The 10,335-nt window shown below is 38.9% G+C and overlaps 1 protein-coding gene across 6 annotated transcripts in view; it reads right to left on the minus strand.

Moving 5' to 3' along the window:
• Window positions 1–8,213, minus strand: part of MTMR3 (myotubularin related protein 3) — a 100,457-nt gene extending 92,244 nt beyond the window's left edge. For 3 of the 6 annotated variants that reach the window (XM_070763106.1, XM_070763107.1, XM_070763103.1), the window contains exon 1: window positions 8,005–8,095. The gene's annotated coding sequence lies outside the window, so the exon portion shown is untranslated. Of the gene's footprint in view, window positions 1–8,004 lie in introns of all 6 variants that reach the window. The other 3 variants (XM_070763105.1, XM_070763108.1, XM_070763104.1) reach the window with 3 other exon arrangements.
• Between the last annotated feature and the right edge of the window lie 2,122 nt (window positions 8,214–10,335).

Consider the following 10,335-nt stretch of genomic DNA (forward strand, 5'->3'; position numbering starts at 1 on the left):
GAAAAGAAAAAAGGTTTTCTCCAAACTCCTGAAACAGAAAGCACAGATAATATGTCTACAAGAAGTACATATCAAACTTGCACACAAAAAATATTTAGAATACACCAAATTGGGAGAGCTATACACTTCTCTAGATGAAAAAGAAAAGAAAAGAGGGGTAGCCACATATGTGAAAAAAGAATTAAACCCAAGAGAGATAAAAACTGACCCAAAAGGAAGATATATTATAGTAGAAGTAGAAATCAAAGGAGAGAAAATATTATTAGTAAATATATATGCACCAAATCATGAATTGAAACAATTTTATAAAAAAATACATGAAATATTATTACAATTTAACCAAACAAATATATGTATAATAGGAGACTATAACGGAATAGTGAACCAAAAACTGGACTACAAAATAGAAACCAAGAGTAAAATAAAAAGAGCCACACTACCAACCACATTTGAGAAAATGACGGATGAACTAGATCTGGTAGATATGTGGAGATTAATACATCCAAATGAAAAACAATTTACATTCTACTCTGCCCCACACAACTCTTTCTCTAGGATAGATATGGTATGGCTAAGTAAGAATATGCACAAAAAAATAAAATCTGTTGACATAGAACCAAATACGTGGGCTGACCATAACCCAATAACAATCACTTGGCAGGGGGAAAAGAAAGAATTTAGAAGATGGTCATTAAATACAAACCTACTTCGAGATGAAAAATATACAGAAATGCTAAACAAAGAAATAAAATTATTTCTAGAGGAAAATAAGAAACAACCCACCTCAACTCAAATACTATGGGACACACTGAAAGCATATACTAGGGGAGTTACTATATCATATACAGCTAAAAAACAAAAAGAAGAGAAGGCAGAATATAATCACTATGTAAATAAAATAGCCAACCTGGAAAAAACTCTTCAACAAAACCCAACAAACAAACAGACACAAATATCACTAAGGGAAGCTAAATCCAAAATAAATATATTAGAACAGCAAGAATTTATTAGAAATTTAAAACAAACGAAACAAAAATACTTTGAAACAGCTAACAAACCAGGTAGATGGCTTGCACAGAAAATCAAAAAAATGAGAAGCGAAAAATTAATTTATCAATTAGAGGATAAAGACGGGACAATACAACACATGGAACAACAGAAAAAGGAAATAATACAAGATTATTACAACAACCTATATAAAGAAGAACCAATTGAAATGGTAAAAATTACTAAATACATACAAGAAAATAATACCATACAAATTGAAGAACTCGATAAACAAATTTTAAATGAAAAAATTACTCTACAAGAAATCCAATTAGCATTAAAAAAACAAAAAAACAATAAAACCCCAGGGCCGGATGGACTCCCGGGGGAATTCTATAAAGGAAATAAAGATCTATTTGAACCCATATTACTGGAGACATACAATGAAATATTAGAACAAGCAAAAATTCCAGAATCCTGGAGAGAATCATACATAACGATGATACCAAAGGAGGGGTTAGACAAACAGAAAATAAAAAACTACAGACCAATTTCTCTGCTTAACGCGGATTATAAGATCTTTATGGTAATCTTAGCAGACAGAATAAAAGAAATATTAAATAAAATCATCAACACAGACCAAAATGGCTTTCTACCCTCCAGACAAATTTTCAACTGCACCAGGACAGTTTTAGACGTCTTAGAATATGGTGAAGCCCATCCAGGAAAACAAATAGCTCTTGTCTTCCTGGATGCCCAGAAGGCATTTGATAATGTTAATTGGCAATACTTAAATGAGTTAATTAGAGAATTAAAATTAGGTAACAGATTTGAAAACATTATCAAAAATATATATACCACCCAAAAGGCCAGAGCAATAATAAATGGAGACACTACAAAACCAATTTTGATAGAAAAAGGAGTCCGCCAAGGCTGCCCAATGTCACCCTTATTATTTATACTGACACAGGAACTACTACTAAATAAAATAAGAAATAATAAAAATATACAAGGAATTAAAATTAAAAAAGAAGAATACAAATTACAGGCATATGCGGACGATATGGTGTTCTTTTTAGAAGAACCAACCAGCTCTGGCCCAGAGCTAATCAAAGAAATTGAAATTTTTGGGGAATTTGCAGGTCTAAAAATAAATAAACAGAAAACAATGTTAATGACAAAAAACATGAGTATACGACAAATTAGGAAATTAGAAGAAACTACTAAACTCCAAACTACAAAAAAAATGAAGTACTTAGGATTAATATTAACAAACAAAACAATTACACTTAAAAAGGACAATTATGACAAATTATTGCAAGATACCAAAAAAAATTTAGAGAAATGGAAAGACCTACAAATATCAATGTTAGGCAGAATATCTGTAATAAAAATGGATATTCTTCCCAAATTTTTATATCTTTTTCAGACAGCTCCGATTAACTTGGAACCAAATTTTTTTAAAGAAATCAATAAAATCATCTCCAAATTCATCTGGCAAAACAAAAGGCCAAGAATAAAATATGTGTATCTCCAAGATAATAGAATTAGAGGAGGCCTGGGGCTCCCGGATCTAAAATTATACTACAAAGCGGCAAGCCTAATTTGGATAAAAGAGTGGATTAACTTAAAAAATAAGAGAATACTTGTATTAGAAGGTCATGACTTACAAACAGGCTGGCATGCGCATTTATGGAAAGATAAATTGCAAAAACAAACTATATTTGACAGGCACTTGATCCGTAAATCACTACTAAAAACCTGGTACGAAATTAAAAATAAACACTACGACAAAATTCCAAGATGGCTTTCCACTATGGAAGCCATCATCTACCCAAATTTGATCGACATAGCCAAAACCATCCAGTACAGAGACATATTACACCCAAACGGGGAACTCAAATCTAGACAAGAACTGGAAAGATTAAATCATAAAATGGATTGGTGGACATACGCCCAAATAGAATCCAGATTTAAAAAAGACAATCAAACACCCGGTATTCAAAAATCTATGAACCCATTAGATAAGATTCTGATAGGAAATGAAAACAAACAAATAAGCAGAATATACCAAATACTTTTAGAACAGGAAAGAATAAAAGATACGATCAAAACACCAATGATAGCGTGGGAAAAAAATCTGCAACACGCCATCCATATTGCCGACTGGGAAAGAACATGGACCACAATATCCAAAATAACCCTTTCGGCAGCATATAAGGAAAACTATTACAAATTATTCTACAGATGGTACCTCCCACCGGCGAGATTAGCAAAGATCCACCCAACGTTATCAGACTCATGTTGGAAGTGTAAAAAGGAAAGAGGTACGTTTTTCCATATGTGGTGGTCCTGCCCCATGATACAAAAAATTTGGACAATAACTCATACTTGGCTCACAGAGATCACGAAAGAGGAAATAGAACTCACACCGGAAGCTATGCTTTTAGGAGTTTGGAGAAAACATTATTCAAAACAAACAATGCTCCTCACAACACATATTAACACCGCCACGAGAATTGCGATAGCACAACTCTGGAAAAGTGATCAGATACCAACGGAAGATTTAATTATAGATAAGATATATGCATGTGTAGAGATGGACGAATTCACGAACTCAATTAAGGGAAATAAATTAATAGAATCAAAAAGAACATGGCAAAAATGGCACGAATGGGTTCAAATGAGAACATAAAAGCAACATAATATGAAACAACAGTACAATTGAAACGACCTACAGTTACCGTGTATAATTAATGAACGTAATAGATTTTAGAATTTAAAAATATAAAATACAATGTATATAATGAAAGAAAACCGGTTAAAACTTACTGTCAGAATGTTAACTGAGAATATGTATAATCTGTAATTCAAAATAATATGTGATGGGAATGACATAAGAAAAATTAATAAAGAGATTTAAAAAAAAAAAAAAAAAAAAACAACATGGGCAAGGGGGAGATGTTTTAGTTCCCCCGTGCCTGATGGCAGAGGTGGGTCTTAAGGAGTTTACGAAAGGCAGGGAGGGTGGGGGCAATCCTAATCTCACGGGGGAGCTGGTTCCAGAGAGTCAGGGCCCCCACAGAGAAGGCTCTTCCCCTGGGTCCTGCCAGACGACATTGTTTAGTTGACGGGACTCGGAGAAGGCCGACTCTGTGGGACCTAACCGGTCGCTGGGATTCGTGCGGCAGAAGGCGGTCCAGAAGATATTCTGGTCCGGTGCCATGAAGGGCTTTATAGGTCATAACCAACACTTTGAATTGTGACCGGAAACTGATCGGCAACCAATGCAGACTGTGGAGTGTTGGTGTGACATGGGCATATTTGGGAAAGCCCATGATTGCTCTCGCAGCTGCATTCTGCACGATCTGAAGTTTCCGAACACTTTTCAAAGGTAGCCCCATGTAGAGAGCGTTGCAGTAGTCGAGACAGAAAGCAAAGAGGGCAGAGGCTCCGTTTCCTGCTCTAGAGATGAAAGAGGGCAGATCCCAAATCTGGCAGCAACCAGTCTAGGAGAGGCAAAATTACACCTCTCCTTTACTTACCAATTTCTGCAGAGACACAACTGTGATGTGGCACCCCTGCTTCCTGGCTGAAATTGGGACTTTTTAAAGCAAAGGTGAATTTGCCCCAGCTGGGAAGGAACAATGCTGTGTGCTCCAGTCATGGCCATGAGCACCCCTAAAAGTCTTAGGGTTTCTCTTCAAAGGTCAGCTACCTATCTTGAGAGGAGACACACACCCAACACTTCTAACTCCAGTCCCCCCCAACAGCCCATCTGACTCCCCAACCCATAACACTCCTTCCTGGACCATCCACAGGGCTGGTAACTCTCTTTCCAAGATACCCCAAGCCTCCCTTTCCCCCTCCAGAGCAGCCACCATGCTCCCCAATTTGTCCCCTGGTCAGGGATGATGGGACCAGGAACCCATCTGCCCACATTGGATGGATCTCCCTCGTAGGAGAAGGATCAGGCCTTTCTGCCCACCTCTGCAGACCAACTCCAGCTTCTAGTGACTAATTATTAATGGCCAGAAGTGATGGTGAGGGTTTTTTTTATAACTATTAAGATCTAATCTTCAATTTCATTCATAATTCGGGACTGGTAAACACTGAACAGTTCAAGTCTTAAGATCTCAAGGACCGAAAAGCCGTTAAGGTAAACCGTCTGAATACATATCATCATTATTATTATCATTATCATTTGATCTTCAATTCGATTCACAGTCTGGGGCTGTCAAAAACTTAACAGTTCAAGTCCTAACTAAGGACCCAAGAACTATTATGGTAGCATCTGAGTATTATTATTCTTATTATTGATTTAATCTTCAATTCAGTTGACAGTCTGGGACAGGTAAAAGCTTAAACAGTTCATGTGCCAACCATAGTTCCCTCTAAGCTGAGCAGTGAGCAATCGCTCACTTAAAAATCATCATCAACTCAGTTTTCCAAACCTGCCCAGAAGCCGAGAGGGAAAGAGTGAGAGGGAAGGAGAGAGAGAGGAAGAGAGAGAAACAGATAGAAAAAAGAGAGGAAGGAAAAGAGAAAGGAAAAGAATGGGAGTAAGGAAGAGAGAAAGAAAATCAAAATCTAGTTTGAAACTAGCTCAACTATTTAAGTGGCATTTTGATATTGATAGAGTTGCCCTATTATGAGCTCACACAGTACAGTATTTTATTTTGAAATTCTCTGAGGCAAAACAGGGTGGGTTTTTTATTTGTTTGTTTGTTTGTTTATTTATTATTTCTGTGCCGCCCAGTCCCGAAGGGACTGCCGCTCAGACACTATACTTTTCCGCCCCCCCCCCAAAAAAATTAGAGGGAACACTGGTGCCAACCAAGGAGGTAACATCTAAATATATAAAGTAGTTTTTGCAAAGTCAAAATATTCAATAATCTACTAAATTCAAGATTTCCCTGTATCTAGCCAGCCCTTTGGGGTATTTCTCCAAGAGCTCCTATTACTATTGATACAACCATTGTTTTCTTCCTCACCATCACTCAATTTCAACCTGTAGCTCGCAGTATATTGTTATTTTTTTCCCCCCTAGTCATTTCTCTTCAATTCGTGCATCACCTGGCAATTGCAATATACATCTGAACTAGACAGTCTTGTTTCTCTGTGTCATAGAATAATATATGTGGGTATATGCATAATTTTGTATTTGTTTATGTATTTATTCATTCTGTCATGGTTATGCAGTAGTGTACTTTGGAGGGTGGAGACCCTTCGAGAGCGGTATGCAATGAATTTTCATTTTAATGTATGCTGATTAGTGCATATTTAAAATGACAATAAAGTTACTATTTTCTATTCTCTATAAAATAAGAGGATAAACAGAGGATAATCAGGACTGCAGAAAAAAAAATACTGCCAACCTGCCTTCCATTGAGGACCTGTATACTGCGTAAGTCAAAAAGAGGGCTGTGAAAATATTTACTGACCCCTCGCATCCTGTTTCAACTCCTACCCTCAAAAAGACGCTATAGAGTACTGCACACCAAGACAACTAGACACAAAAATAGTTTTTTCCCAAACACCATCACTCTGCCAAACAAATAATTCCTTCAACACTTTACTAAGGCTGCACTACTATTAATCTTCTCATCGTTCCCATCACCCATTTCCTCCCACAAATGACTGTATGCCTGTAACTTTGTTGCTTGTATCTTTGCAATTTATATTGACTGATTCCTAATACGATTGGATTGCTTATTTGTACCCAGACTATTAGGTGTTGTACCTTATGATTCTTGACAAACGTCTTTTCTTTTATGTACCCTGAGAGCATATGCACCAAGACAAATTCCTTGTGTGTCAATCATGCTTGGCCAATAAAGAATTCTATTCTATTCCATTCTACTCTACTCTCTCTATATGACATCAGGGGTTGTCAATCTTTCGTATCTCAGGGACCATTAAATTCATAATTCTGAATCCCATGGACCTCTAATATGAATCTTTTAAAAAGATAAAATAGGATTTAGTGCAATATTTTAAAAATGCAAATATTTTTTCTGCGGGCCACCTTTTCCAAGGACCATCGGTTGGTGACCACTGCTCTATATTATACTCTATACAGTATTCTCTTCTATAATCTATATTCTCTTTTCTTTGCTGTGTTCTATATTCTATTCTCTATACTGTCTTCTCTGGTCTATTCTAGTCTCTATATTGCCTTCTATAGTCTATTATATTATCTATATTGTCTTCTATAGTCTATATTGTCTTTTCTATATTCTCTTCTATTCCCTATATTGCTTTCTATTCTATTCTCCATATTTTGTCTTCCATAGTCTATATTCTCTATATTACCTTCTAATTGCCTTTTATTCTCTATATTCGATTCTATTTTCTATATTGCTTTCTATATTCTATTCCATTCCCCATATTTTGTCTATTATATTCTATTCTATTCCCTATATTGCCTTCTAGTCTATATTGTCTTCTATTCTCTATATTGCCTTCTATATACTCTATTCTCTATATTCTAGTCTATTCCCTATACAGTATTCCCTTCCATAGCCTATATTGTCTTCTATATTCCATTCTATTCTCCATATTTTCTCTTCCATAGTCTATTCTATTCTCTATACTGCCTTCTACAGCCTACATTGTCTTCTATTCTCTATATTGCCTTCTAGGCTATATTCTCTTGCATTCTCTATACCGACTTCTACATTCCACTGTATTCCATTCTCTATACCGACTTCTACTCTCTCTATGGACTCCTATAATACAAGCTCTTCTATCCTATCCACCAGGCAGACCTCTTCTTCTTCTTCCTCCCTCATCATCCTCACCACCACCCTCCTCTTCCTCCTCCTCCCTCCCCTCCGGGGAATTAAAGACACCCCCTTCTCACTCTCCTCAGTACTTAGGCCTCCCGTGTCCGAAGCGTGACCCCCCCGGAGGGCCCGAGCGCCCCCCCATAGAGCCTCCCATCCCCCCCCCTCAAGCCCCAACCAATTGCCCACCCCCCGGTCAGGCCCGGCCTGTCAGGCCCGTCAAGCTCACCCGGCGGCAGCAGCAGCGGCGTCGGCTCCCGGCCATGGCGCGGCGGCCCCCTCCGGTCCCGGCGTCGGCTGGGCAGCCCCTGCGGGGTCCTCCGTGGCGGCCGTGGTGGTGGTGGCGGCGGCGGCGGCCGCTCTCCCTCGCTTGCCCGCCCAGCCTCCGCCTCCCTCACAAGCCAAACAACATGGCGGCCGGGGCCACACGCCGGGGGCGGGGCCAGGGCGGGGACGCCGACGGGAGGGGGGGTGAGAGTGGGCAGGGCGCGTCTGGCCCGTCCGGGCCAATGGGAGCGGGAGGGGGCGGGGCCTGCTCGGGGAAGCTCTTCTGGATTGTGAAGTTTGTGGATTCTTTATTCTTGATTGGCCGAGTGTGATTGGACGCGCAAGGAATTTGCCTTTGGTGCATAGTCTCTCAGTGTTCATGAAAAGAAAATATACATTTAGTCAAGAATCACGAAGTAAAAAATGCTTAATGATTGGCATGGGGTACAAGTAAGCAATGAAGAAACAATCATTATTAATGAAAGTCTTAAGGATACAAGCAGCAAGTTACAGTCCTACAGTCATGATAGATCAGGGGTAGGCAAAGGTGGCTCTTCTATGACTTTGTGGACTTCAGCTCCCAGAATTCCAGAGACAATCATGCTAGCTCAGGAATTCTGGGAGTTGAAGTCCACATGTCATAGAAGAGCCAACTTTGCCTACCCCTGTCTGTCTGTCTGTCTGTCTGTCTGTCTATCACAGGGGTAGGCAAAGTTGGCTCAGATAGATAGATAGATAGATAGATAGATAGATAGATAGATAGATAGATAGATAGATAGATAGATAGATAGATGTAGGTAGGTAGGTAGGTAGGTAGGTAGGTAAGTAGAATAGAATAGAATAGAATAGAATAGAATAGAACAGAATTCTTTTATTGGCCAAGTGTGATTGGACACACAAGGAATTTGTCTTGGTGCATATGCTTTCAGTGTACATAAAAGAAAATATACATTGGTCAAGCATCATGAGGTACAACACTTAAAGATTGTCATAGGGTCCAAGTACAAAGACAAACCCAGTAGCCAGGCGTCCACATTTTGATGGTGTAACTGTGGGGCTGCGGCAACGGTAGTCGCTTTGACCATGCCGTTTTATTTTATTTATTTATTTATTCATTCATTCATTCAATTTTTATGCCGCCCTTCTCCTTAGACTCAGGGCGGCTTACAACATGTTAGCAATAGCACTTTTTTAACAGAGCCAGCCTATTGCCCCCACAATCCAGGTCCTAGTTTTAACTTTGGTCACTTAACGAACGGTTGCAAATCAAGGACTATCGTGCAAATTTCAATCTGCTATCAGAACTGTGTGTCCCCCATCCCACACATTCAACTCCTTAAGACTGGACTTGCCCTATTCATCCAGGGAGGCTATTGGTGCCTCCCTTGGAAAGGAAGGATTGTAAGGGGGAAAAAAAGAGTGACTTTTCTGGCTGGACTCGGGGACTTCCTGCCCAATAATGTTTTCCAGGCTGAATTCTTGGCTCCGCTTTGGGCTCTTGACAAGCTCACATTTAAGCCTGACAAACGATCTCCCTTCGGGGATCTGATTTATGGAAGCAGTCCTGAAATGGCCTGGATCGAGGCGGAAAGATTTGTCCAAGCGGGCGGGCGGGGGGGGGGCAGGTTTGCAGCAATACGCAGAGACAGCCCTGTCGGAAAAGGCTCCTTTATGCAAAACCCTGGCCATGAATTAGCAGTGCACCAGGACTGCAAAGGTGGTGTGTGTCTGATTAGTAGCTCAAGGAAAAGGTTTTTTGGGGGGAAAATCTGGGAGGTCATTTAAGGTATTTATTTTATTTTATTTATTTATTTTGTCCAATACACAATGAGGGTTTTAGTGGGTCTATATCTATATATACATTTATTTATTTATTTATTTATTTATTTATTGATTGATTGATTGATTGATTGATTGATTTGATTTGATTTGTATGCCGCCCCTTTCCGTAGACTCGGGGCGGCTCACAACACAATAAAAACAGTTTATAACAAATGTAATAACTTACAATATAAAATATTTTAAAAACCCATTATTAAACAGACATACACACAAGCATACCATACATAAATTGTATAGTAAAATACATGCTGGAGGTTATAGAGGAGATACTCATAGTAAAATATATCTATGAAAAATAGAAAACAAGATATAGTAATAGAACATATCAATGAAAGAATAGAAGAAGAGAGATAGGAATCGAAGAAAGGTATAGGAGAGCAATAGGACATGGGATGGAAGGCACTCTAGTGCACTTGTACTCGCCCCTTACTGAGCTCTTAGGAATCTGGAT

Source organism: Erythrolamprus reginae, chromosome 10, assembly GCF_031021105.1.
Source record: "Erythrolamprus reginae isolate rEryReg1 chromosome 10, rEryReg1.hap1, whole genome shotgun sequence".
In the NCBI taxonomy this organism is placed as follows: domain Eukaryota; kingdom Metazoa; phylum Chordata; class Lepidosauria; order Squamata; family Dipsadidae; genus Erythrolamprus; species Erythrolamprus reginae.